Consider the following 27,990-nt stretch of genomic DNA (forward strand, 5'->3'; position numbering starts at 1 on the left):
AGGAGTCACTGAAGGAAGAGCCAGAGGTTTGGTAAATCACAGCTCCTGCTCTCACTAAATGTACAACCTAATTGGGAATTGGATACATAAACCAATCGCTGTAATACAAAATAACATATGGTGAGTGATTCGGCCGTCCCAGGTCGGACCCCACAACAAAATCACGGATTTGAGGTCGGGAGGGAAATTCAAGGTTCTTTTTTCCAAACACCCTCTTTTTTTTTTGTGGGGCAATGGGGGTTAAGTGACTTGCCCAGGGTCACACAGCTAGCAAGTATCAGGTGTCTGAGGCCAGATCTGAACTTAGGTCCTCCTGAATCAAGGGCTTTATCCACTGCGCCACCTAACTGCCCCGAAACACCCTCATTTTAGAGTTAAGAAAACTGAGGTCCAGAAAGGACTTGCCCAAGGGTATACAGTACCACAGCCTAGATTTGAACCCGGTTCCAGCACTCATTGCCTCTGAGTAATGGATTCCAAAATGCTATTTCAGTAATTTTGGAAAATCTCATAGAGGCACCCAAAACAAGATCCTTATCTATTGGCGGGGGAGGGGAGCTAAGTCTTAGGATGGGGATGGAGAGGGTATGGATGAAAAAAGAAAAAAAAAAAGGAAGCAGGATGCTAATTTGCTTCCACTCACCAACCCCTCCCTCATCCCCTGCAGATGGAGAAAGCACTGACAGTTCCACTAATGGCCAGCAGGGAGCAGCATGTTAAAATCTATGCAGCCACCACAGCCATTTGTAGCAACCAGGCTCTGGCTGAATTTGAGTTTTGAAAGTCTCAGGCTTAGCTGTTATATAACCAAAGTGCATCCATCCCCCTAAGTTCACAGAAGAATGTTGTTTCCTATTAGCCAATATGTCACACAATCATCAGTCGGTCACATACTAAGCACCTACTGTGTGCCAGGCACTGCGTTAAGTGCTGGGCATACAAAGAAAGGCAAAAGGCAGTCCCCGCCCTCAGACCTTACAGTCTAAGGGAGGAGACAGCAACATTCAGAAAGTGTGGGGCAAACGCACTCGGGGCAGGACCAATTGGAGGCGGGGCTCTAGAGTCAGGCGCCTGTTGGAGCCCGTGGGAGGCAGGACCTTGAAAGAAGCCAAGGAGGAGGAGGGAGGGGAGGTTCCTTCTGAGGTGCCACCCAGAGTGGCTGCAGGGGATGCCAGACGAGCACAAGTTCTACCTGCTCCCCTGGAGTGTAGGTGTGGGCACAGGATGACACGTGCCTGTCATCAAAAACCAGGGCCAGAGTGCTGCACTCCCCAGAGACCCAGGCATCCTAACTCTGGGGTTCACCACGCAGCTCTGACGCCAGCTGTGTGCCTGCTGCCGGCCCTGCCCCTGTCAAGTGAAGGTTAAGTTACTTGCCCACCTGCATCACTGTGTGGATGAAGGGGAGCGGTTTGAAATGTTGAAACGTCGTAGAAATGTGAGGTATTATTATTTTTGCTGTTATTATTTTCACTGTATTCATACCAGTGAATGGGGTGAAGATAGAATTTTATTAGAGGCCTGGACTGCACTTAGAGCCTGCTGATGGCCAGGAATCCAGGCTGTGGATAAACTTGGTCAGCTAAGGCCTTGACATAAGCTGGAGAAGCAGCCGGCTGGGCCTCTTCCCTCCTGGGAGATGCTTTCGAAAGGGTCTTGTTTGTGGTTCCAATCCTGATTGTCCTTGATGTGGGGTAGGTGTCCCACCACACACACACTCCCTCCGTCCCTCACACTCCCAGACTCAGCGAACTAGGACAGGCAGAACTAGCATTGCTGGGCCCTGTCATCAATAATGGCGATTAGCAGCTGTGCTGTTATCTGAGGAGTCTTGAACACAGTCACGGAAATGGGTACCACGCCTCTGTGGATCAGTGGGTCCCAGGAAGGAGTGTTTAACAGCTGATGCTGCCTGGTAGCTTGTAGCCAATCCCACAAAGGGTCAGAGCTGTCCAGGGAGCCACTAAGAGAGTGGAGCCCTGAGTGAGGCTGGTCCACAGAAGGAGCTCAGGGACTGAGGCAAAGGCTAACCCTGTTTTATGAGGCCACCCTGGAGGGGCCTGGCCAAGCTGCAGGGACCAGGAGGACCTATTGAGATACATTAGTAAAGGCTGTGACACCAATGTGGGCAGCCCCACCAGTCCATGCTTGAGCGTCATTTTTTTCCTCTTTTCTTTCCGATAAAGAGAGATCAAAGAAGAGAGAAAGAGGCCAGAGAATGGAGAGACATGGAAAGAAAAACAAGAGAGATATAAACATTACACATAGAGGATGTAGAGACATATCTGGTGGAGAACTAGATAGATATTTGGGGGTGGTGATAGAGGATGATGGATACGGAGAAACTAAGAGATTAAACATAGAAAGAGATGTATGGATGGTGGCGGATGGAGGGAATTGGAGGGAGGGGGGAAGGATGAGAGAGACACAGGGGAGAGGAGAGATCAGAGAGAAAGAGAAGATAGTGGTAGAAGACGATAGAGACACCAAGAGACTAGAAAAACAGAGATTAGAGAGGAAAGTGATAAAGAAGAGATCACAACCAAACAGAAAGATGGCAGAGAAAAGGTGATCAAGGATGATAAAGCTCAAAGCAGAGATAGCCAAAGAAAGGTAAGAGATTAGAAAGAGCAATGGAGAGAAAGCCAAATTAGAGCTAGAGGAAGAATGAAAGAGATGGAGAGAGAGAGTGAGAATGAGATAGAAAAGAGGAAAGGGGAGGGGAGAAGGGGAGGGGAGAAGGGGAGGGGAGGGGAAGAGAGAGGAAAGGAGGAGAGGGGAGGGCAGGAGAGAGGAAGAGGGAGCGCCCTATAGTAGATAAAGGGCTGGCTTTGGAATAAAGAAGACCCGGCTGCAGGTCTCTGCTGTGTGATCCTAGGGAAATGATGTGGCCTCTAGTTGTCCCAGCGACTCTCCCAAGATTATGAATTACAGAAAAGTTGTTCACTTGCATCAGCAGACTCTTCCACACCCATGAAATCCTAGGTCTGAACCAAAAGAAATGCTCTATGGTTTATAAAGGAAGTCCTAGCTTCCCCCTGGGAGCCCATCTGGTTGATGTCAGAAGTGATCAAAGAAAATACCACACTGACAGCTGAATGGGAGAAGTTTGGCCAGAAAGCACGTGGCGGAAATTTTTTTCCCCTTTTTTTCTTTCCTTCTTTTTAAAATCGGCTTTTGAGTTTCCAGCTAGGTTCATAAAAGAAGTCACTCTGTAAGGGTAGGTAGCAGGGGCTTGGAGGAAAGGATATAGGCCTGGCAGCCACAGTTTGACTGGGTCTACTTGAATCTATAGAACCATAGGCCCAGTTCCAACCCTTCCTACAGGGGGAGGGTAGTGGTCATCACCAGTGATACCCCTACTTATGAGAAGGGGCATAAAACAACATCATTATGAGGAAAGGAGGCTGATCCATCAAGTATCAGGAGAGGAATATATCATATGGACAGCTGGGGTGAAGGAACCAATATGGTGCTTGGGTATTCTCTGGGGGACTCTACAGAAAGATGTGGGCAAGAATCTCATGGAATAAGGAAGTAAGGATTGGCGAGCTATCACCAAGATCCTGGAGGATCTATAGCAGTACACTTTGTGCCACAGGCCTTTAGCTTTCTTGTTGAATGTGGACTCGGTCAGAGAGCATTTATTATGCTTCTCCTATAACCCAGGCACACAGGATCCAAAAGCAGAGATAGATAATTCCTGCTGTCTAGGGGTCAAGGTCATGCACCCCAAATTTGCATCTAGGTGCTTGGACCCCAAATCTAGTCCTCTTTCCAGGGCACCATGTTATCTCTGCCATATCATCATGTGATTTCAGCCCCAACACTATGTGCCATTTCATTCACACCCCAACACACTGAATCCACGGGGGGCCGTGTCCCTGCCTTCTGGCTTCTGCCATTGGTGAACATCAGAGTTTCAGGCCTTCAAAGGCAGAACTGGTATTTAATTACTTCCATTTCCAACATGAAACAAGCCATTTTTAAGATAGAAAAGTCATAGGATTAGAAGTTACTTCAGCTCCAACCCGACACACTTGCTTTAAGCCTATTCTTAGTCTAAGCTGATCTACTGGACTAATATCCCCAAACGGAAGATTAATGGGAATGGCTACAAAGGAATTACTCTATTCTCTAATAGCAAGATGGTATCAAACAAAATTCACCCTCTGACTATGACCGTGCTGCTCAGAGTCAGTGAGCCTTTTCTCCTCTCAAAGCACTACTGGAAAACTGCTGTAGAACTGAGTAGGGGAGGAAGCCTTGAGGGTGACCTCTCTCCCTGCCCTGCCCTGCCCTGCCCTGCCCTGCAGGAGGATTCTCTGCTGCCCCTGTGATTGTCACCATCAACAAATAACCAGGTCAGATAGAGCAGCTAGGTGGGGCTGCAGTGGATAGAGGATAGATAGGATGACCCTGGAGTCAGGAAGATCTGAGTACAAATCTGGCTTCGGACACACTTCCTAGCTGTGTGACCCCGAGAAAGTCACTTCACCCTGTTAGCCTCAGTTTCTTCATCTGTAAAATGAGTTGGTGAAGGAAATGGCAAGCCACATCGGTATCTTTGCCAAGAGAACCCCAAATGGAAGCACAAATAGACATGACTAAAATGACTGAACTACCATACACACAAACACATATGTGTGTATATATATATAAACATATATTTTATATATGTATATACACACACACATTTATATTTATGTACATGTTGTCTTCCTGGTTACACTACAAACTCCTTGAAGGCAAGACTCATCTCACTGTTGCTTTTGTGTTCTTCTCCCTTAGCATCATGCCTCACAGGTAATAAATGCTTGTTCATTGGCTGAGGGGAAGAGCGCTAGAATATTGGGTTACAAATGATACCTGCTATGGGCGATTGGGAAGCAGATTTTGATGCTGGCCCCCAAACCCAGGAAAACAGGAAGCTGTGGCCAACGCAGCCAGAACTGTCTCAAACAATTCGTCCACTTGCCTGGAGCAGAATTGTTGGAGAACAATATATCCAGGAGCCCAGCGCTTCTTGGGGCCTGATGCCAAGAACTCAGCTGGGGTTTGGACCAATAGGAAGGTCCAAGATGACGCATGACATTTCAGTGAAAAGCAAAACCAAACAATGTCCCGAGGAGCTGCTTCTATTGTATTAAATATTGAACCACAACCAGATGACTCTCTGAGGACAAAAGGACCTTTTCAGGATGTCCCATCATTGAGGGACTGTCAGTGCAGCTTGGTGGAGAGGCAAGATGGTGGAGTAGTGAGGAACACCAGGTTTCCAAACCCAGTCCTCTAACTCCCTTGGGGGACCTTCATCATCCCTTAACGCTGTTTGCATCAGCAAAAAAGGGAAACAACCATCTTTGCTGTGCCTGGCTCCCAACTTCTTGGCGTCATTGAGAGGGTTGGTTATTTAATCACTGCGGGCACCCTCTCCTCAGATCGGGAATGTACCCGGCAGTGCCTCAGGCCACAGAGGTCACTAGGAGGGTCTATGGCTGAGAACTCTGATCCCCTGAATGTCATTCTTAGGACTTGTCAATATGAAATTGGGGTCCACTTCTCAACAACCCTTCCCCGTGGCCATTAGGGGTGGCCAGTCCTCTTGGTCTGTAATGTTTTAAAGGAGCTGAACTGATTTTGTTTGTTTGTTTGTGGCTAAAGAGTGAGATGACAGTGGATAAAGCACCAGCCCTGGATTCAGGAGGACCTGAGTTCAAATCCGGCCTCAGACACTTGACACTTACTAGCTGTGTGACCCTGGGCAAGTCACTTAACCCTCATTGTCCTGCAAAAAAACCAGAGTGAGGATGATCAGGATTCTTGTCATGCTTTGAGTCATCTCTGCAATCATGGGAACGTTCCTTCACCTCCTCAATTTCTCTTGTGTGCCTAGGTGATCTCTAAGGTCCTTCCATCTCTCAGTCCTAAGCAAGTTGCCCAAGATCATAACCACCACAGGGCAGGGGGAGGATTCGAATCTTGGTCTTCTGACCTCAAATATGCCTTTCTTTCTACCACTACGAAAAGCAGCTAAAAACCTGGTGAGTTCATATAACACCAGCTTTGGTCGCTCGATCGTGGCATTGTGGGCACTCACTTATTTCTGTACCATTTTTTAAATGTGGAGATTTTTGTCGTAGAGTCCTTTTAGTCATGTTGGACTCTGTGACCCCATTTGGGGTTTTCTTGGCAAGGATCCTGGAGTGGTTGGCCTTCTCCAGAAGGATCACTTTACAATTGAGGAACCTGAGGCAAACAGCTATGGATAACACAGTTAGTAAATGTTTGAGGCCAGATTTGAACTCAGGTCCTCCCGTGCTCTATCCACTGCAATGCGACCTAGCACCCCATGTGACTTTGTGCCATTCATTTAAACTCCTGAGTCTAACGAAAGAGCTGGACTAGATATCAGTGGTACCTTCTGGCTGTCACAACCTAGGAGTCAATGAAAGCAGATATTGCAAGCTCCTTAAATCAGAGAAGACACATCCTCCTCGTAAAATCAGACTAATCATGTTTGCACGCCCTTCCACGCAGGCCCATGAAGAGCCTCAAATAAAATAATCTACTTAAAGTGTCTGTAACTGTAAAGCACCATAAAAATGGGAATGATATATGCTGTCACGTAATAATAAGATTTGTAATTTCCCAATGTAATTGGAAAAGGCTGGGGAACAGAAGGCCTGAGACAGGATCAAGGATCGGGAGCTGGAAGGTCATCGATTCCAGTGCTCTCAGTCTTTTTAACAACGTCTTATTGATATGTATTGTCCCTTCCCGGCCACCTTTTCCAAACACGTCCCATCTCCCCTCCTTGTAACAAAGAAATACCACTGAACAGAACAAGGCAGTGCCACAGCCACATCTGACAACATCCGCATACCTGGTCCATCTCTGCCGATCAAAAGAGTGCAATATTCATTTTCCAGGTGAGAAGATGTCATCTAGATTTGCCCAAGGAAACACAGGCATTAAGAAGCTGAGCTGGGACTTGAAATGCCTCCAAAGCCACGGAACAGAAGACAAGGAAATAGAGGAGTCACTTAAGGCTACACCTTTGCTTGTTGTATCGAGTGGCAGAGGACATGAACACAGGTCCTGTCTTGACTCCAAATTAGACAGACACTGAAAGGTCCCAAGGAAGCCTGGCAAGATCTGGCACCTGCTGCTCTCCCTGGCAAGGCCAACAGCATTCAAGGTCACATTCCATAGAGCTCAGTGGTGAGGTCGGCAGGGCACCCGGCCAGAGCCCATCAACAGAGCTCTGGGGAAGCAAGCTCTCTTCCCAGATTTCTCCATGCCAGTGAAGAAACCCAACCCCAGAAGGCTGAGGTATTTTATGGGAAAGGGGCACAGCTGTGTGGGGCCTGGGCCTGGAAGAAGGCCTGTGCTCTCTGCTTTCCTGGCCTAGCAACAGGCCCAAGGAGCTGAGGCACCCGAAGATGTCAGGAGAACCAGTGCCTGCAATGCCTTCACAGCACCACCTGTTGCTGGCAACGCCCAGCCTGGCATTTGCTTGCTCGAGATGCTTCTCCCTGAAGTCATTTAAGAGCTTTGTAGATTCTTGGCATGTTGGAGCTGGGTGGAAGGGGTCGTCTTCTGACCCTTCCAAGACCCATTGTTTCTCTCGGCAAACACATTCCAGCCAAGCAGGCCTAAGAGCTGCCCCTCAGACTCTGAAGTCAATTTCCTTTCTCTTGGTCTTGCCTGCCATGCCTGGAATGCCCTCTCCCATCTGCCCAGCTTTGAACCCCAAGGCCCCTTCAGCGTATCCCACAGGTGTTACCTTCTATAGGAACTTATTGCACGTGCCCCAAGGGAGGCAGAGTGGGCCAGAGGAAAGAGGAGGACTTGGGTTCCAATCCTGACCTGACCAGTTGCTAACAGTGTGACTCTAGGGCAGGCCCTTGGCCTCTAAGGTCCCCAATTCCCTTTGCTGTAAAAGGTGGGGGTTGGGACTATGGTACTGTCAGGCCTACATCTGACACAACGGACCACTCAGAGTCTGTGGATGCAAACAAACAGCCCCTTTTCTAAAAATATATTCCATTACCCCATCTCAGCCCCACTCAGGCAACTTCCAGGCATTCCAAAGATCAGGAAACAATGAGAACAACAGATAAATATCACTGGCAAGAGGGTCTTGGGAAGCCACGGCCAAAGTCCCCAAACACCAAGCGCCCAGATAGATGCACCAGGAGGGGGCAAAGTTAACACTAAATGCCCCCAGTCAGCAGCAGAGCTTCCTGGCTTCCAAATGTCCCAGTGGGAGTCATGGCTATGGGATGGTGGGATCCACCAGGGTCCAGCCCACAGAGGACAAAGGGCTAATCTGCAGCCAGAGGGTCCGGGTTCCAGTCACACCTGACAACTTCGACCCATGGAACCTTGGACAGATCATCCAATTCTTCTCTGGTCTTGGTTTCTTCATCTACAGAGTCAGGGCACGGGATTCCAAGTCGTGCTCTCTGGGCCTGTCTCCTCTGTAAAGGGAAGGGCCGCTAGGAGTCCTTCCAGCTCTTGGCTCTCGCCCACTCTTCACCCCAGAGAACAGAAGCTCCTTGAAGGCAGGGGATGTCTTTTTTGTCCTTGTGTCCCCTGGGACACAGACGTATTTCATATGTGCTTCCTGAATGGGATTAACTGAACTGACTCCCCAGCACTCTGTGGCTGCCAATGGGCACAAGAAAGGAGAAGAAAGCCGGCCCTGAGCGACCCATGTCATCCTCCAGGTGCCACACTCCAGAGCCTTCACTGTCCCCATCGGCTCCTGGGCCAACATTCCCAGAGGCTCGGGGGCAGCCCTCAATTCAATGCATCTTCCCAGACTTTTCTCCTCGTCCCCCAGCCGGGGAGAGGCTGGGTCTCATCCGGCATGGCGGAGCGGTGAGAATCCTGAATTTGGAGCCAAAGGCCTGGGCTGGGATCCTGGCCTTGGTGCTTCCTGCTTCGGGGGCCTTGGGCAAGTGGCTCCACTTGTCAGCCTCTGAGCAAGGCAGGGGTTGAGCTGGATGGCTTCCAAGGTCCCTTTCAGCCCTAGATCTAGGATTCTTTGTCAGAGCAAGATCTTCCCATGAGCAGGGGGTCAGGAAATTAGGGGTGTGAATAGCCAGTCATCCGGTCCTGATGAACTACAGAGACTTCCTCTATCTGCCTGGGGGCACTCCTTATTCACCAGCCCCCCCCCTTACAAGGTAGGTATAGCAATAAGTTAATAATTAGTAAAAACAATAGTCAGCATTTATAAAGCACCTACTATGTTCTAGACACTCTGCCAAAGCGCTCTTACAACTATCATTTCATTTGACCCTGAGATGTAGGCACGATCATTTATTTCCGTTTTACAGTTGAAAGAACTGAGACAAGCAGGTTAAGTGATTTGTCGGAGGTGTCTGAGTTTGGACGGCAGGCCCAGTGCTCTAACCACTGGGTCATCTAGCTGCCAAGATACACAGAGCTTGGCACATAGAAAACAGGGTCTGGTAGAAAGAGCACAAGCCTAGGAGGCTGTTATCTTGGCCCTTTTTAAGGACCTCACAGTAATCACTGAGTGTCCTGAAACAAGTCATTTTGCTGTCTGGGCCTCCATTCCCTCCCCGATAAAATGAATTCTTCAAGCAACAAGCATTTATTAAGTATTTAGGATATATGCCAGGCACTGTGTTTACACTGTGGGGAAACCAAGGCAAAGCAAAAAGAGTCCTTGCCCTCAAAGAACTTATATTCTATCCAAGGAGATGCACAAAACTGAAACAAGGTCATTTCTTTTTTCTTTTTTGGGGAGGGGAGAAAGCACAGTAGTTGGAAGGGATCAGCAATGGCATCATGAAGAAAGTGACACTGGAGCTGAGTCTGGGGAGATTCTATGAGGCTCAGGTAAGGGGGGAATTCAATTCCTGGCCCTGGGGACAGCTGGTGCAAGGACATAGAGGTGGAGGATGGGAGATGAAGGATAGGAAGATGGGACACAGAGATAGAGGATGGAGGATGGAGGACGGAGGGTGGAAGATGGAGGATGGGAGGATGGGATACAGAGATGTTCCATGAGAGAATCTCCAGGGTCTTTTCCAGCTCTTTGCTCCTCTAAGTGTGCCTCCCCTGCTTTAGGATTTGAAGGAGTCCTTAATGCCTGTAAGAAGCCCTACCCACCACATACAAACAGTGGTCTGCACCTGCTTGCACCTGGCATGCACACTGGGTCTCTGCCAATACCAATGTTGCTAGAAGGAGCAGCAGGACAGCTCCAGCAATGTTCCTGCATTTTCCAGTGGCAGTGGCCCCACACTGAGGCGGCTCACCTCTCTATCCAGATTCCTGGAAGGATTAGGGTGATAGCATCATGGCTGGCCAGCCAAGCTGGTTGCATCATGCTTTGTCCCTTGTCACTCTATTCTTCCAGGTAGAGAGATTACAGGAGCGTGCACTGAAATCTAATCATGGGTTGGAGTAATCCTCTTCTTCCCGCTTCGAATCCTAGAATGTGAGGGCTGGAAGCAGCCTAGACAGCTTCTTATCAAAGATTCTTTCCTTTCAGACTGAGGAAACTGAGGCCTAGAGAGAGCTGATTTGCCCAAGGTCATGCAGGGAAATTGCAAGTGTACAGAGCTTCCCACTCCACGGCTATTTCCACTGTAGAGGAAGGAAAGAAAAATCTATCTAAAACTGTTTGATTCTATTGGTTTTGCTCAGACACTGTAGCTTTTATGGCCTAAATAAAGCTTGCCGAAGATGAATCTGAAGGATAAAAGTGTGTAAAATCCAACAGAGTCATTCCTGGGCATTCACCAGCACATTAAAGTTGGGGCAAAGTGCCCAGGGCTTTGGATAAGAGGCATTGGAATGCCAAAAGGCCTCCAAGCCTGCATCTGTCTCCTTAGTGCCAAGCGGCACTGTCCAAGTCACTTCGTCTCTTCCATAGCCCCCTCCCCATCAGAATATAAGCCCCTTTAGGGTTTAGAGAAAAGTCCCACAATGCACCAGTCTGTCTAATAAAAACACAAGATGCATGGCTTCCACCCACAGCCAGTGGCTTTTAAAAAATTGTATTTTATGTGTTATTTTATTTTGCTTTTGGCCTCTAAAATAAACCAAAGAGGGAAGGAAAGCATGGTGCCTGCTGGCCTGTCCCAGAAGCATTCACTGTTCCACAGTGGGACCAGTCAGAGGCACTGGGGCAACAAAGAAAGGAAAGTAGGCTTGCCCTCAAGGAGCAGATAGGTGGTGCGCTGGACATAGCACAGGGCCTGCAGTCAGGAAGATCTGAGTTCGCATCTACCCTCAGACACTCATTAGCTGTATGACCCTGGGCAAGTCACTTCACCTTGTTTGCCTCAGTTTCCTTACCTGTCAAATGAGTTGGAGAAGGAAATGGCAGATCCTTCCAGTGTCTCTGCCAAGAAAACCCCAAATGTGAAGAGTCTGACTTGAGTGAAATGACAGAACAACAAAAAGAAGGTGCTTCTCTTCTACTGGGAGCCAGGAGGCAAAGGCAGAACCAAATGGGGACACAGAGGAGAATGTTAAAAGTAGATGTGGGGGCAGCTAGGTGGAGCAGTGGATAGAGCACCGGCCCGGGATTCAGGAGGACCTGAGTTCAAATCCGACCTCAGACACTTAACACTAGCTGTGTGACCCTGGGCAAGTCACTCAACCCCAATTGCCTCACCAAAAAAAAAAAAAAAAGAAGAAAAAAAAAGTATATGTGAAGGAATACATGGTTGTTTTAAGGAGGGGGCAGGGAGAGGAGGGGGCATACACACACATACACACATAGAGGGAGACAGAGACAAAGGAGGAAGAGCGCAAGAGAGAGAAAGGAGAGGGAGAGAGACAGAGACAGAGAAACAGAGACAGACAGAGAGAGGGAGAGAAAGGGAGACAGAGAGACAGAAAAAGACAGAGACAGAGACAGAAGGAAAGAGAGACAGAGGACAGAGAGAGGGAATGTGATACACACATACACACACACACACACACACACACGGAGGGAGACAGACAGAGAAAGAGTTGTTCAGTCATTTGAGTCATGTCTCACTCCTTGGGACTCCATTTGGGGCACAAAGGGCAGGCAGTTCCAATGTGTATAAAAAGCATTCAGAGAGGAGCCGGTGCTGGGGTGGAGGAGAGTAGGATTCTCCCCCCGCCTCTCCTTGAGACTCCTCCCTGCCCCCATCTCTGGCTTCCCTCTCCCCAAAGAAACACCTGCAAATGCCCCCCCCCCAATCAAACTGGCCAAGATTCAGTTGGAGGTCACTTAGGGCTAGAAAACAGGCCAAGAAAACCCCAGGGTGTGGTGCCATCTGGGTCAAGCTGATCAAGCCCCCATGGACTGAGACCAGAAGCCCAGGAAGCCCTGGGCCATGTGCACACTGCTGGGCACTGAGTGGCTTCCTTCCACCTCCTGTGCTCCTTAACCCCAGCTCTGGGTGAAAGCACACAGCGTCCATGGTTTTCCAGTTTGATCTTCCTCAACCAGGATCCATCTTTAACATTCCCTAACCCCAAAGGCAGGATGGGGCACTGGAAGGAGCCCTGAGTGTAGTTAAAGAACCTACAAGTCCTGACCCTACAGCTTGGAGCAAGTTGCCTGACTCTGTGGGCCTCAGTTTCCTCAACAAACAATGGCTGGGGGGGGGGTAGGGAGGCGGACCCTTGGTGAGCTCCACTGTCCCTTTCAGCTCTAAATCCATTGAAGAATGATCCAACTGCTGTTGCTCTAACCATAAGATGGGAGCAAACTACTCTGCCTAGAGTTTCAGCACCAAACCTTATCAGACCAGTGTACACTGGAGTCATTACTCACTCCTCCACCAGTAATGGAGATTTAACCTTCTGCTGGTCATCAGCCATGCCATGGAGAACCATGATGGTAAGGACACAGAGAGCCAAAGGAAACGGGCATAAGTGCAGTCCCAAGATGCCAGCTGCAGTCGACCACTACAATCACCCAGAAAGAGTAACCCCCCCCCCCAAGAGGCTTCTGTCTTTGAGGATGCTGGCAACTAGAAGTGCTCAGCTGAGGGCAAAGGTCAAATTCTTCTGTGAGAGGATTGATGCCATTTGATGCTACTTTAGAGAATGTCCATGAATGAAAGTGACAGAGCAACCACCCAAAGGATCGCAAGGCCAAAGGGGGTTGGGGAAGAACAGAGGACTTAAGAGATGGTGCCCTGGGCCGGAGCCCCAAATGCACTGCTAATTCAGTGGCTTTAGGCACTAAAGAACCATTCAGCCTTTTGGACCCTTGGTCAGTCATTTGAGGTCACTCCTCTGCTCAAGAATTTTTGGTGGCTCCCTATTGCCCCATGTTTCTATTGCACATGGGAAGCAGTAAATATTACTCAATGAAGAACACGGAAAGGGACATCCTCCACTGTGAAATGGCTACTTTCTGACTTGCTGGGGAGTTAATGAGATGTTGAAGCCATAGCACTTTGTAACAATAAAGTAACACCTAAATGTAAACTATGATCATCTCTGTCTGAAAAGAATAAAAAATAACCACTTCAAAGAAACCCAACAAGGAGCAAGTATTTACCAGTACAACCAGGTTACCTCTGTACCCCAAAATCTTCAATGGTTCCCCACTGTCTCTGAGTAGGGGAAGTCCCACAAAATCTTCAGCCTGGCATTGACCATTCCACTACAATCTAGCTCCCACCTAACTTTCTAGCTAGACTGTAAGTTCCCTGAGGTCAGGGGCTCTTTTACTTTTGTCTTTGGCCACAGGGCCTAAAACCCAGTAGGTGCTTAATAAATACTTGTCAGTCGAGTGGTTGATTTTTCCTCTCTGTTATTCCCTTTCCCATTCCAATCTGCCTGGCCTGCTTAGCTGCCCTTTAGCCAAGACCTACCATCTCCTGGCTTGGTGCTTTTGTACCCATGGTCTCCTGGATCTGGAAGACTCCCTCCTCCCTTTCACCTCAAAGATGCTCTAGCTTCCTTCAAAGCACAACTCAGGGGCCAGCCACCTCCTACAGGAAGCCTTTCCTGATTGCTTCTCTCTCTTGAAATTACTCTGTATCTGTCTTTTGCCTCTTTTTGCATCCCTAGCGCGCCTAGCACGGTGGCACTCCATAAAGGTTGACTGATCTATGCTATTTAGGTACTTATGCAGCTATGGAGAGAGAACTGGATCTAGAATCAGGAAGCGATAGCTCAAATCTGGCCTCAGACTCTTACCTGTATGACCCAGGGCAAGTGACTTAACCAATACCTGCCTCAGTTTCCTCAATGGCAAAATGGGGAGGATAATAGCACCTCCCTTCCAGCGGTCTTGTCACACAGTCTAGCACATAGTAGGTCTAAATCAATGTTTGTTCCCTCATTCCCCCTCACATACATGTTGCCCCCCCCAACCCACAGGAAGAGACCTGCAGAATGTAAGTCCCTTGAAGGCAGGAATGTTTTCACTTTTCAATGTTTAGCTCCATTACTGAGCAGAAAGACTGGACCCAAAGAAAAGCTTTAACAAATGTTTGTTTGTTGCACTGAAATAATCCTTTGAGGTCAGCTCACCTCCACCATCAACAGTAAAGACAACAGCAAAAGACACTTTGCCTGATTCCCAGTTATTTTGTGAGCAGATGAACTGTGTTGGGTGGGGGGGGGGGCAAGGAAACTACTTCCCAGTAACGTTATGATACCTTCTTCTATGATGAGCAGAACAAGGTGATGAAGACGAATCTTTTTTAAGACTGGAAAAGATTTGTGGCAAAAGTAAAGCCAAGAAAGATGAAAGTTTCTCTTAAATATGATGGACTCGCCCATGCGAGAAGCCACTGAACACTTAACCCAGACTGTTACCAGAGCATTTCCACTCAGCAATGTTCCCAATTAAACGCCGTCATAGCAGGTGCTCAGAAGTGCCTTCAGATCTTCTGAAGCTGCCATTCTGACTAATGGTTAAGGGTAATAGGAAACAGCTAACAAAAGCCAACTCCACCAAGAATTCCCCCACTTTTTACAGCCCTTCGTGGTAACGTCTCAAAAGAACTCACATTTGGAAGAACCATTTTTTTTTTCTGTTGGGAAGCCAGTGTAGTGGGCACAGTCAGTTATGTTGCCTGCCCAGTCATAATTCCATTTCCTGATTTTCTTTCCAAGAATATTCAATTGGGAGCTTGCTTCCTTTGACCTTCAATGACTGACAGATTTAGTGGATCAAAGGGAATTGGGCAGAAAGCATGGAAGAAGGTAAGTGAAGTATATATATTTTTAAGTTGCCTCATGCTATTTTTAAAAATATTGAGATCACAGTAACTTTCCAATGACTTGCTCACACATAGCCCCCAAATAAAAGCCTCTCATAATAAAGTGATCCTAAGCAAAAGACACCAGCCCAATGAGTATGGCTGTTCACAAATGACTCGTGGTGTACCCAGAAGTCACCATCTCTCTACCAAGTGATGGGTGGGCAACGCTCTCATCAGAGTGCTAATCTCACAGGGTTTCCCCTACAGATTCTGGAAGCTGTTCCCCAAGAGGGCACTAAGCAAATCCTGCATGTTTTGCATTCCATTGGTGCCCATTCTAGAGTAATGAAAAAAGAGACTAGGGGCTGGTTTTTCTCTCCTAAGTACATTCAGACACCCCTCTGTGTCTGACTCTCAATTGGGCAATATTTCCCTCCTTGTAAGTAGCAAGCCTGATGGAGCCATATCCCTCCTCCTACTCAATCCTCAACTGGGCTAATTGCTGTTAGGACGCAGGCTTGTCCTCAGAGGTCCCTCCCCACGCAGCCCCCAGACACACCCACAACTCCGCCCCCAGACACACACACACACACACACACACACACACACTGCAGAGTGATCAGGAGAGGGTCAGACTTTCCCTGTCGGCTCTCCATTCTTCCCAATGTGACCCTTTCTAAACAGCCCTATTCAGGCTGGGTGTTGTTTTGTGCTATTTTTTTAAACCAGTACAAAGGCAATCTATCGGGGTCCAAGGCCCGCAGCCATGAGCCTTTTGTGCAGTTCTGAAAGAGTGATTAAATTTCGGGAATAGCAAACCTACACTCTGGCCTGGGGGAGGGCATGGGGAAAACCCGCTCCCGGTATGTGAATGTCCTTTTTGTTTGCCAGCTGTGTGGGGCACCATTGTGGTGGGGAGGTACAGGACCAATGCTGCAGTGGGGGTGGGGGGCACCTCAGAATGTGGAGGAAGCCTGCTAGGATGTAATTGGCTGGGAACGGGTAATTCTGGGAGTTAGGAGCCCAGCATGGGCACAGGAAGCCTTCATAGAATTAGTGACAGAAGCTAAGGGCTCTAAGTGACTCTGAGCAACTGTTAGCCAAGTTGGCCAAGTCCTGGGGAGCCATTTGGGAAGCCCACCTGGATGTGGGACCCAAGGGAAAGGAGGAGAAGCAAACACAAGGATACAAACAAAACCCTCAGCCTTATTTAAACTAAGATGATGGGTAAGAAAGCAGAAGCAGCCAGTTTTCACCAGTCATTCCCATCAGCAGAACCCTGCCTGCTCAGGCAGATTTCAATATTTTTGCATTTCAAAATGTATAAATTTCGATATTTATTAAGCATCTTCTGTGTATCCATCTATGTATGACATTGCTGTATCCACCTCTACCCACAGGACCCACAAAGAGCAGGTACATGAGAGGGCCAAAAGAGGACCTGAATTCAAATCCTGGCCCAGCCACTTTCTACCTGTGTAACCTTGGACAAGTCACTTGACCTCGGGGTGCCTCAGTTTCCTCATTTATAAAATAAGAGGATTGGACTAAATGACCTCTAAATTTCCTTCCAGTTCTAAATCTATAGTTCTATGATATGGCCCTAAGCAATAGAACTTATTTTCAAGAGATGACTGTAACATAAACCCAAAAACCAACCATCAGAGGGAGAACCAGAAAAAATATAAGACACCAACACAAACCCTTCTCACTTCATTGCTTGTTTTCTTTCTCTCTCTTCCTTCCTCCCTCCCCTCTTCCTTCTTTCCTCTCTTTCTCTCCCTTCCTTCCTCTCTCCCTTTCTTCCTTCCTCTCATTCTTTCTTTCTTTTTTCTTCCCTTCCTCCTTCCTTCCTTCCTTCCCTCAAGATCCTTCTTCCTCTTGGAATCATTGATTTCCTTAAGAACTCACCTCCAGCTCCCTTTCAAATGGAGCTTGCATTCATTTTTCATTCGGTCTGTAAGTGTATGTATATTATCTCCTCCGTTAGAACGTAAGCTCCCAGAGGGCAAGGACTGTGGCACTTTGTCTTCGTATACCCAGCATCCAGCAGGGAGCCTGACACCCCACAAGCACTGAATAAATATTAATTAATCGATCTTTTTAGCCCATTCTCTCAATGGATTCTCTGGCTTCCATTCCTCCCTTACTGTAGCCAGCGCAGGGCCCAATCGTCTGGGTCTCAGTCTGTGTGTTCCTTGGCTTGTAGAAATCTAGCTGCCACCTTGTGCAAGGAGGCTCCCGTTCACTCTAGCTACAAATGATCTTGCCCTTCCTGTGTCCCCCGAGGCATCTAAGACTCTGTTTTGCCCCATCACAGCCTTTTAATAGATCAGACTTATTGGAGTCTATGTCTTCTCCCTCCCAGAAGCCCTGGAGGGCAGTTACTGGGTTGTTTTTCCCATTCACTCTCCTTACACACAGCAAGCATGGTTCTCAGACAGTCCTATAACCTCCTCACCCAACACAACACAAAGCTACACATAGGAAACTACATAGTTGGGGCAACCTCGGCCTGGGGAGAGCCCAGACGGGTGCATTTGTCAGGAGAGAGGGCTGGGGGAACGTGGATCCCAGAAAAGCCAGGCCATGGTGAAAAAATCCTCAGCACAGTGTCCCTGCAAAAAGTGGGGGTGTGGGGGCCAGCAGAAGATTTCAAGGAGCTAGATGCACCTGACACAGAGCCCCCTCATCCCACCCTGGTTTCTATTTAGCCAGAGAGCCCTGAACACAATAGTTATTTAATAAATGAGATGAATTATAACCTCAACCCTAGCACAGTCATAAATATTACAGAAATTAGCTTTCAGGATTCAGTGATCTGATAACAGGTGGAAAATTAATGAAAGAAAAAAGCGGAGGTGACAGACCTGGGGGAGGGGTGGTGGTGGCAATCAATCCTGGAGGAAGTGACTTGTCTAAGATCATGTTGCTACTAAGTAGCAGAGGCCAGGTTTCTTAACTTTGTCCAGTTCTCCTAGTTCCCTGTACCAGGCTGCCCCAGGGCCAATGAATATTTAATAGTCTGGCTATCACATATCAAGAGCCAAGCACTTCTAGGGAGACTGGAATTCTGCATCTCTTGGTGAAAAGGAAATTCTTCCCAGTACTTGGGGCTAGGAAGGCTGTTCGGTCAAGCATGGGTTGCACAAAATGGCTGAGGAGGGTCTTTCCAGCCCTCACGGTCTGTAACTGTGCATCACTGAAGCTGCAGAAAACAGATTCATCAGTGGAGAGACCTCCTTAAACGTCAGTGATCTGCTGTGGCAGGGATCACGTGAACTGGATTTTCCTTCTGACTTTCCCATAGACACAGAGGCTCCGACAAAGCCAGAGAATTCCTGGAAATCGCTGAGTGCTGGGACTTTAAGCTGCATTGTTTTTATTGCATATCGGGAGAATGCTTTTTTCTCTTCTTTGGGACTACATAATGAAATGAAGCCCATGGGGAAGATGAGTCAATATACACATCTTCATTTGTGGGCCACTTTCTAAGAAATGCCTTTCATGCCTGAAGTGAGCCAAGCTCCATGAGACTGCAATATGGTAATCTGCTCATTTGAAAGTTCTTTGAAAACGCAGATAGGAAAACAGAAGAGGCGAGCATTTGGTTCTTAGAATCATTGGGGAAGATAGGCCTGGAGTAAGAGATGAGGCAGTGTGGGCAAACAGGGAGAGCTGTGAATTGGGAGTCATGACACCAGGATTTCAAAGCAAAGGTCCCATGGGAGAGCTGGAAGGGAGACCTCAGAAGCCAATCAGCCCAACTCATACACGGAGGAACTCCCCAATTACTGGAATGAAGCCCCTGCATAATATCTGAGGCAAGTGGTTTGCTAGCTAACACCTGTGTGACCTTGGACAAGTCATCTTTCCGGGCTGCATTTTCCTCACCTGTACCACTATGGGGCTGGGCTCCCTCAACTCTGAGGTGCCCTTCAGCACTAAGTCTGATGAGCCTCTCTGTCTCCTGCTTATATAAGGGGGTAACTTTTTTTTTTAATCCACTTGTTACATAACTATTTATCCACAGGTTATTTATCTCTTTATCCACCCGTTACATAAGGCAGTGATGACTTTCACAGTAAGCCAGAAGGCTTGCTATTTTTTGCAGAAGCAAGGCAGGCGGCTTATTTCAGTGCTCAGACCTCCATGTTTCAATTCTCACTGGTATCTTGCTGCCACAAGGAATGGCTCTGCTTTCTGATAGATAACGTGTACAGGATTAGAGTCTTCTTTGCAAGGGAAAACACACACATATGCGCAAGCATGCACACATGTGTACACACATATGTGTACACACACCACAATCTGCTTGTGAGAACATCTGTGCTCAGAACACTGGCCCCCCGCAACCCTCTCACTGCATCTGAAGCTGTGACTTTCAGGAAGGCCGACCCCTCTCCACTAGAATGGGGCGGGCCAGTGAAACTGATGTCTTTGGGTCAAGAGAGAGTGAGTAGCCATGGATGGGCCTGGAGGCAGCCCTGCCTTCTGAGACTAGCTTGACTTTAATGGAATTCCATTCCACAGTCATTTATTAAGCACAGTCTCTTACATTTAGAGATAGAAGGGTCACCTAATCCAAATCCCTCATCTTACAGATGGAAAAACTGAGACCCAGGGAGGAGACGATTAGAAAGGTCACAGCACAATGACATGGCATAGGCAGAATTTGAACACAGGTTCTTTTAGTACCTCTTGGCACCTATGTAGCAGGCAGTGCGCTGGGTGCTGTGGATACTCAGATGACAATGAATGAGTTTACATTCTGATGATGGAGGGGGAAGGGCACTTATATATGCAGAGGGAGATAAATATAAAATAACCCCAAAGTAGTTGGGGGCCAAGAGCAGCTGAAAATAAACTGGGTCCTTTGGGGAACAGGCAGGAGAGCCTGTAGGCACCTGTGTTGAGCCCTGCATGGAAGCACAGGGGAAGAGGGAGAATATTCCAGGCACTAGAGACAACATGGGTACAATTACCTATGAGGAAGTGATTCCTCCTTGGGAAGTCTTCTCAGACTAAGGGAAATGAAGTACTTGTACCCAATGGGAGACAGAGGATTGGTGACCAGCACTTTCCTAGGTGTAGGGGAACTCCCAGAGAGAATACTCTCTGTACCCATGAACACTGGCCCTTTCTGCAATTTACAAATCCTGGTGTGCTGAGAGCACTTAGCAGGCCACACAGCCAGGAAGGGTCAGGGTGGGACCTGAACCCATGACTTTCTAAGTCCCATGTCAGCTCTCCCTCACCCCGCTCTTATCTTCAGAAAATGTGCAAACCCACAAACACAAACTTGTTCAGAAGGTGAAGAGCCACTTGTTTATTTCAAGCTGCTGCTCTCCGGGATCTCTTTGCACATGCTCAGTGCTGACCCATGACTGAGGTGCCTCCTTCCATACTTGGGGTCCCCGGTTTCCAGCGTGGGTCACCTCATGCCCCAGCTGTCAGCCTCAACAAGCAATGAGAGGAGAGCACATGGAGCAAACCCTTGGATTGAGAGCCTCTCTGCCCCAGCCTCCCTCCCTATCCTGGGGATGAAGTGTGAGGTAATAAAATATTAAAAGTTCTGCGGAGATCTGCGGAGCTTTGCCTGGGCTTTGCCACCGAGAAGGGAAGGGGCCCATGATGCAGCTATAATGCCTTTATTCTTAAACCTTTAACGCCTCCCAAATTCCAGCTGCCCTTCCTAACTCCGGTTCATTGGCACAAATTTACACCTGGAGAAAAGGGCATGGGCAGAGCCCTCCCAATGGGAACATGATTAGGCTATTTCCCTGTGAGAGGTCTGTCTCACAGGCCAGGGGTCTAACAGGCACCAGGGGAAATGTCAACCCCACGGGACCTCTCCCTAGGTTTGCTGAATCCTAGATCTATCTAGAGCCTGATGGGAATTTGGCAGTCATTTAGCCAAGCCCAATTTTACAGAGGAGGGAACTAAGGCTCAGAGAGAGGACATGACTTAATATCACAGGCCAAGGACTTGGAAAGAGAAGAAAACCACAGAGGCCGGCCGGTTAAGCCCCTTCTTTTAACAGAGGAGGAAACTGAGGGGGTAGGGCAATGAGGTTTGATGACTTGCCAAGGTCACACAGAGTAAGTAGCAGAATTGGGATTTGAACTCAGGTCCCGTGTCCCACAGTCCTTCCCTAATGATAACATTTCACAATTCTGTAGGACTTTAAGTATGAACCTTCACCACAACAACCTTTAGAAGAAGGGTAGAGTATTATGAAACCATTTTACAGACACAGAAACGAATGCTCAGAGGGGCAATGTTTTTTTCAGGATCACCTGGCTAGCAAGCTAGGGTGGGTTTTGAATGTATGCCTCTCTCGTCTCAGTCCTAGAGTGGGCTCCCCACGTCACCACTATGACCACCTGAGCTTTTTTTTTCTTCCTCTCCTCTGTCTCCCCCACATCTTTTGCTCTGTCATTCCCTTTATTTTCTGCTCTCCTCTAACCGTGCTTTTGCCTTATTGGTGTCCCTTGAGGTATTACTCAGCCCTGCTACACAGTCTTGGCTGAAAGGAACTGACCCTTGTCCTCAGCAAGACGGTACTGTGGAAGATTAGCTTTGGAAGGGCCCAACCCCTTCACTGAGCAGCTATCTTATCTGGACTCCCATTTCCCTCCTAAACTCTCAACCCCAGCTAACTAGGGAAGCTACTCTGCCTTCTTTGCCTTGGAGTTGGCCCCGGGAGTTGCCCAAGAAGCCCTTCACAACATCCCAGACAAGAGCCCATCCAACTTCCACTTGAAGACTGTCTGGCTATGGGGAACTCCATTGCCCCCCACACCCCCCAACAATAATGATAATAACCACTAACATTTCAATGGTTTTAAGCCACAGCATTTCACTTGGTCCTCACAACAATCCCATGAGGCAAGTGCTCCTCTTAGCCCTATTTTACAAATGAAGAAACTAAGGCCCACAGAGGAGAAATGACTGTCCCAGGGACACACAAACAATAAGGAACTCCTAGTTCAATGCCCTCCTCCCCCACCCCACCCTTCACCACCTAAGAGCCTTCTGTGGACTCAAGCATCTCGAACTAAGTGCTATCAGGGGCCTCCCTTCAACTAAAACAAAGAAATGTTACTTAAGTGCCTACTATGTGTCAGACACTTGAGACACAAAGACAAGAATGAGACCAGCATTATCTCACTCTCTGGCCTGTGTAACTCACTTTAGTTCCTTTTCCCTCTGGCCCTGGGGCCACCTTCACCCATTCCAGAACCGCCATTTTGGGGAAGGGCCCAGATCAGTCATACCGTACTCTCCAGCCTTGGTCACCACGCCCTCATATGTGTCAACCAACGCACTCCCTATAGCTTTCCAGCTCCCTTTGGTGTGCCGCCTTTCCCCTATTAGAATGTAAGCTCCTGAAGGCCAGGAGCCTTCTTTCTTTGTGTTTGTATTCCTGACTTCAGTCTAGCACATACTGAGGGTTGTTGACTTTCCCTCAAGGTGTTTATATTCCAGGGGAGGCAGAGTAACAAATAGAACTACTTCCTCTGTACTTTACCACCACAACACTCTGCCCCCATCAGCCTTTTTGTCCCACTGTCCAGTTGCTCCTAAAAGTTCTAGCTTGTGGGGCAGCTAGGTGGCACAGTGGATAAAGCACCGGCCCTGGATTCAGGAGTACCTGAGTTCAAATCCAGCCTCCGACACTTGACACTTAACTAGCTGTGTGACCCTGGGCAAGTCACTTGACCCCTATTGCCCTGCGCCAAAAAAAAAAAAAATTTCTAGCTTGTGGGGGCAGCTAGGATAGAGCACCAGCCCTGGATTCAGGAGGATCTGAGTTCAAATCCGGACTCAGACATTTGACACTTACTAGCTGTGTGACCCTGGGCAAGTCACTTAACCCTCATAATCCCATCAAAAAAAAAAAAAAGTTCTAGCTTGTAAAAGGAAGGGTGCAGGCCAGCCCCACTCCTAACTCTCTGGACTCCTGACATCACACTGTGCTTTAGGGAGCCTTTTCCTCATCCCTTTTCAGCATCCTTCTCTGTGTGATCTTCCCTTATTAGAATGTAAGCACCTGGAGGACAGGAACTGGCTTTTTATTTTCAGAACTTAGCGCAGTGCCTAGCATTTAAAAATGCACATTTGCTCATTGACTAAAAGGGTGCTAATATTCCCCTCTGGCCTCTCTTGGGACAGGTTGTTTCTCCTCAAGATGTGTGTCTCCATCCACCTTCCTCTTGCCTTTTGCTAGAATCTTCTCTATCTGGAATCTTCCATGATGGAAACCTGTCTCCTCCTCCATGCTTAGACAACAGGAGTCTACCCAGTCAATCCCCAGAGTCTCCTGGCCAGTAACATCAGCGATGGGGGTGGAAAGGGAAGGGGGAAGGCAACTAGATGTGCCTGAAGGAGAACCCTATTGCACTCCCAGCCCCAACCTGAATCACTGAGGCAAGTCTGTCCCCCAATGGCCACCAGCTGGAGAACTCTAGTGGTGTCCATTCCCTGCCCAAGTTTGGAGGTGTTGGCAGTGCCTGGCCCCATGTTGAGGAGGGCAGCATGGGCTAGTAGGAAGAAGATCTGGATTCAAATGCTTGCTCAGCTGCTTTCTCTCTGTGTGATCTAGAGCCAGTCACTTAACCACAACCAAACAATCCACACATCATGTGCCAATCATTGTGCTGGGGATATAAGTACTAAAATGAAAAAAAAATACTACTTATAAGAAGCTACATTCTAATGAGGGAAGACAAGTACCTGTAAAATAGACACCACTTAAATGCAAAGCTAATAAAAAGAAATACAAAGTCATAAAAATAAGACAGGGAAGGCAACAGCAGCTGAGGAAATGGGAAAGGCTTCATGCTAAAGATGTACCTGGCTGCATCTCGAAGGAAGGAAGAATGTGGCAGAGGCAGACCTAAGGAGGGAGTGCATTCCAGGCACCGACCAAGCAGCCAGTACAAAGAGAGGAGATGGAGGTGGCTATGTTTGTTCATCTACGTAAAAGGAGGCCAGACTCAATGTTCTCTGAGGGTCCTTACAATGCTGATGCTCCCCACTCATGGGGGCCTCTTTGAGCCAATCCATCCTTGAGTCAGGGATGATTCACTGTATTAAGGGCCTGGTTCATTGGTCTCTCTGATTCTTCCATAAAACTTCCTTTGATTCCCCAGACTCTGGCAATGAATTGGGACACAGAGGATAGGGACAAAGGAGATGTCCAGGCAAAGTTATCTGAGAAAATCCATAGAGGGTTCACGGGGCTTCCACTTGTTCTTCTGCTCATCTCATACTGGTAGCCCTGAAAAAGCTGAGGGGAGCCATTCCAGCAGCTCTTACTGTGGAGGAGGCTTTGGGGGGAAGAAACATAACCCCAGACAAAAGTACATCAAGAGCCTGCACTGTCCTTGGAGAGAGAAAGTCTGGGCTTTGACAGGAACAGAGACAAAGAGCCCAGCTCAGCCTTCCCTCAAGTAACTGTTGTGAAGTCCCCTCTGCTTCCCAGACCTTCCAACTGACCCTCCTTAAGAAACTACCCAGATCTCCCCTGCTCAAGCTCCCCAGGCATTTGTTACTGCCACACTTACCCCGGGGCAATTCTGCCACTGGCTCTGCTCTGAGCAGAGGCTCAGCAAGCTTCAGGGAGTGGTGCAGGACTCCCCTTCTCCTAAAGGGACTGGGAAGGGCTGACTACAACCTAAGACCTTATCAGGCACGGGGCCAAAACACATCTGGCAGAGATGTGGGCAGCACCAGGAGGGGGCAGCCAAAGGGTGGGTTAGGGGTTAGATGCAGGGTCCAGTAGGATTCCCGAAAATCCCAGGTACAGTAGGGGTCTAGTAGGTTAGGAACCGAATTCCCTATCTATGGGACCCCTTACCCTTTGACCCCTAACTCTAACTTCCATATCTAATGCTAATCATCTCCCACCCTCCCTCCCATTGGTTCTCTTTCTCTAGAAGAGAACAGGAACAAGGCACAGGAGCTCACAAATCAGCAGTGGCTTCCTCGGGGATTAGAGGGGGAGGGGGGAGAGCCATGACACAGAAGAAAACCAATGCATTGTTTTCTAAGCAGAAGGAAGCTGAAATGAACACAAATCATACCCGCAGTGTCCTCCACTCTTCCCCCAAGAAGGGGGCATGCTCTTCAAACTTGTTCATTAACTTTACAAAATGAGGAAGAAAACCAGGCACAACCTTTCCCCTGGTGGACCCCAAAGGGAAGGCAGAGGGCTCAGTTAGCATGGCGCCTACCTGCCTGCCTGGATAATGGGGGACAGGATACAGTTGTCAGGTCACCAAATTCCCAATCAACTAGGCTCAGCACAGGCCTAATTAAACTCCATCGTGTGTGTGTGTGTGTGTGTGTGTGTGTGTGTGTGAGAGAGAGAGAGAGAGAGAGAGAGAGAGAGAGAGAGAGAGAGAGAGAGAGAGAGAGAGAGAGAGAGAGAGAGAGAGAGAGGTGGGTTGGTGGGGAGAGAGAAATCAGAAATAATAACGCTAATAATAACAAATATGTATATAACACTTTACATATTATCTCTTTTGATCTTTTTCTCAAAGCTAACTTGAGGGAGCTTGGGCCACCTTGTTCTGAAACACCTGAACAATATTCAATCAGTCAAACATTTTTTTAAATCACCTGTTTTGTGCCTGTCCCTATGCCATAAGCCCTAGGGATGCAATGCAAGGGAAAACCCCAGTCCCCATTGTCTTGGTACTTGCTGATGAGACCATCCTTTGCCAAAGATCTGGCCCTCCCCCCGCGCCCCCCCCCCCAAGGGAGGCCTCATTTACTGGATACTGTCACAAGCAGTGCAGAAGGAAGTCGTCGAGATCACCCCATCGGGGGGCCAATTTTTTGTTTGTTTGTTTGTTTGTTTAAATGTCAGTCTCTGTGACAATCTTCCTCCAAGACACTCTTCTAAGACACTTGCTGCTGCCTTCTTGGAATATCTGAAAGCCCACTGAATGTCAGAGCTGGAAAGGCCCTGGGTGGTCACCTAGTCTGACCCACACCCAGAAGGAATGCCCACTCTGACATCACAGACAATGAATGGGCAGCTCTTTCTGGAAGCCCTCCAAGGAGGGAGGGCTTCCCACCTCTGGGGGAGCCCACTGGTCAGTGGTCGGAGGCTTTTTGGACAACAGCCTAATGTTCTTTGTGGCAATCACATTCATTCCCTCCAGTCTACACCTCCTCAGGTCCTCCAACCCTTCCTTAGGTGATACAGCCTCAAGGCCTTTCACCATCCTGACAGTCTCCACCCCACCCCAAACACACACACACTGTCTTACTGTATCTATGTCCTTTCCTGAGATGTGGTACCCAGGATTGAACACAAGACTCCAGATGAGGCTGGGGGAGGACAGGGAACAATGGAACCTTATTCCTGGAAGATCTGTCACTATTAGTGAAAACACATAGCACTGTTCACTTAGCCATCTTGCAGGCAACTAAGACCCCCAAACCCTTTTTAGATTAGCTGCTGAGCAATCATATGAATTCCATCTCACTGTAGCAATGGTGATTTTTTGAACTTGACATCTATCTCTCTTCAATTTCATCTTCTCAGACTCATCCCAGTGCTCTGGACTGGCAAAATTCCAAATCCATCTAACTGAATTTTCACCCAGCCCATTTATGACGGACTGATCCTTTATAGCCAAAAATAAAAAAAGGGAAAGAAAAAAACAATCAAGGGATCTACTGGGTGTCTAAAAGAAGACATAACACTGCACAGCCTAGTCCCCTGACTGTAAGAAAAGGAGAGAGGGAGAGGCATTTGGCAGGGGGGGTGGGGGGGGACTCTTCTCCAGGGCCACATTTGGTCATTACAAATCCAATCGTTCGTTTTTGGATTTGTTGTTGTTTTCCATTTTCATTTAATCTTCTTCCCTATTGTTTTCCTGATTCTGCTCACTTCACCCTGCATCTGGTCCCCTAAATCTTCCAGCCCCAAAGCTTTCTTTATCCTCAGCTGCTTATCCCAGACACATGAGAAGACAAGCAGCCCACCAATCACTGTCTAACTCCTCTTCTGCTGCAACATCCTTATTATTGCGTTTTCTCCCCAGTGCTGGTGGCCCCTCATCTTAGCTCTGGGGAAAGGTACTTGGAAGAGAAGAGGAGACCACTCCCTCTGAAGATTTGGTAGAACAGGTTCTTGCCTCCCAAGAAGGAAATGAAAGGAAATGGATAAGGACTCCTTTTTCTGAATGGCTGGACGCGAATTCAGAAATCAGGGAAACCCAAGACTTCAGCGGAGGAAAGCATTTAAAAAGATTTAAAGGCGCAATCTGATCATTCTTGCTACAATTAGAAGCTACCCAGCCCTAATGGACTCTTTAGGGGGCAGGGAGCCATCATTATCTTACACCGTCTCCGGAATTTAATTTCTCACTCAAATAATGCGGGACAAAGACTGAGTCATGATATCCGGGCCGATTGTTTAGACCTGCTTTGAAAAGAAACCAATAAAACCTTCTTTTTTAAAAAAAAAACTGCCATAATTGCTGCACTTTGTTTCTGACACAACTGATACTTCCCAATAAATCCCACTTCCCGCCCCCTACCCAACGCATATTCCCCCCAAAACACCTCATAGAGGGATTGTGAGGGGGTCGCTTGCCCACTCTCATAGTCCATTAACCTATTGCTGCTTTTTGAGATAGTTCCTAAATCTCACCTACTTGGAAGATTCCCTGGGGATCAACCTCAGAGTGGAGGCTTCCTGTTTATCAACTGTTTGTGCTCTAAGATTCGGGGCAGTTTAAAATATATTCCAGTGACCAGAAGGAGACA

At 48.0% G+C, this 27,990-nt stretch overlaps 1 protein-coding gene and 1 long non-coding RNA gene across 5 annotated transcripts in view; one reads left to right on the forward strand and one right to left on the reverse strand.

Annotated features, from left to right (window-relative positions):
• Window positions 1-27,990, reverse strand: part of AGAP1 (ArfGAP with GTPase domain, ankyrin repeat and PH domain 1) — a 666,750-nt gene that overhangs the window by 529,078 nt on the left and 109,682 nt on the right. The gene's annotated exons all lie outside the window — the stretch shown is intronic.
• Window positions 1,179-27,630, forward strand: LOC122753599. The gene is made up of 3 exons (XR_006356292.1): window positions 1,179-1,443; window positions 15,109-15,198; window positions 27,264-27,630. It is a non-coding gene; the product is annotated as an uncharacterized LOC122753599 (long non-coding RNA).

The sequence above is a fragment of the Dromiciops gliroides genome, chromosome 4 (assembly GCF_019393635.1).
Source record: "Dromiciops gliroides isolate mDroGli1 chromosome 4, mDroGli1.pri, whole genome shotgun sequence".
Lineage (NCBI taxonomy): Eukaryota > Metazoa > Chordata > Mammalia > Microbiotheria > Microbiotheriidae > Dromiciops > Dromiciops gliroides.